We start from the raw sequence: 1,353 nt of genomic DNA, 5'->3' as shown, positions 1-1,353 counted from the left end.
CTCGTCCTCAGACTACTCCTGCTTCTCCAGTCCGCTCCACGAGCGCCCCCCTCAAGGGAGGTTCCTTGACGCTGGTGAGGGGCTCTTGATCTAGGGAATTGGATCTGTGCTCCGGGTTCCCTGAATTGAGTCTGAATACCTTCCATCCCCCCCCACATGCGCTGTATAACCCTACGGGTTTAGTGCTCCCCATAATTATAATAATAATCCACGAGCGCCTAGCTGCTAGGTTAAGCCCTGGCATTATTTCTCCTAAAGGAAACGTTTCGCCACGAGTGGCTTCTTCAGTCCTCCTTCAGTTCTCCTACTCATAACCCTCCTCTCACCAGTTACCCTTCCACTATCCCCACTTTCGCGCTCACCTCATAAGGGTCTTACCTAAACTTTCATGCCTTGGTTCCTCTGGCTGTCATGACCCATATCCCCAGCAACAACAAACCGCAGATTCTGTATAAAAGTAAGAGATAAGATTTCGTTCGGATTTTTAACCTCGGAGGGTTAGCCACCCAGGATAACCCAAGAAAGTCAGTGCGTCATCGAGGACTGTCTAACTTATTTCCATTGGGGTCCTTAATCTTGTCCCCCAGGATGCGACCCACACCAGTCGACTAACACCCAGGTACCTATTTGCTGCTAGGTGAGCAGGACAACAGGTGTAAGGAAACGTGTCGAAATGTTTCCACCCGCCGGGAATCGAACCCGGGCCCTTCGTGTGTGAAGCGGGAGCTTTAGCCACCAGGCCACCGGGCCGGGTAAGAGTTCTCAGACTTCTACACCAGCCTTCATCGAGTGTAGGCGTCTTGCTCTTGCCTGAATATTAGTCACAAATTTTCCCCATTCTCTCTGGGACACTTGTCCTCATCTTTGCCCGCCGGGCACATTGTAGGAGGGGCACCTGTCATCGACTCAATTATAGCCAGCTCCAGTTTTCCGTTCTATGATATTTCTTTAATGGTTTTGGTGGGAAGCCGGTTACTGAACTCCATTGTGGGCGTTCCGCTCTGTTGGAGCTACAGGGCTGTATGACTCTTGTGGGTTTAGCGCTTAATGTTGATTATAATAATAATCTGCTGGAGCTTGGCGAGTCCACTTTAGCTCCTCTTTCTAATAATAATAATAATAATAATAATAATAATAATAATTGGCGAGTCCACATGGTCTATTTAGAAACTTCTAGTTTCCGTTTCTATTCACGAAGGGACTACCAATGGAAATTAGTCACTTTGATTTTTTGGGTTATCCTAGGTAATCTACACATATGCTGCTATATGTAATAATCTATGTAACTGTATTCATGTGTACCTGTGTAAACTTACTTCCTGATCTTTCATGGCCTGAGTCTGGTCATCACCG

The sequence above is a fragment of the Cherax quadricarinatus genome, chromosome 24 (assembly GCF_038502225.1).
Source record: "Cherax quadricarinatus isolate ZL_2023a chromosome 24, ASM3850222v1, whole genome shotgun sequence".
Classification (NCBI taxonomy): domain Eukaryota; kingdom Metazoa; phylum Arthropoda; class Malacostraca; order Decapoda; family Parastacidae; genus Cherax; species Cherax quadricarinatus.
This window is presented reverse-complemented; position numbering follows the sequence as displayed.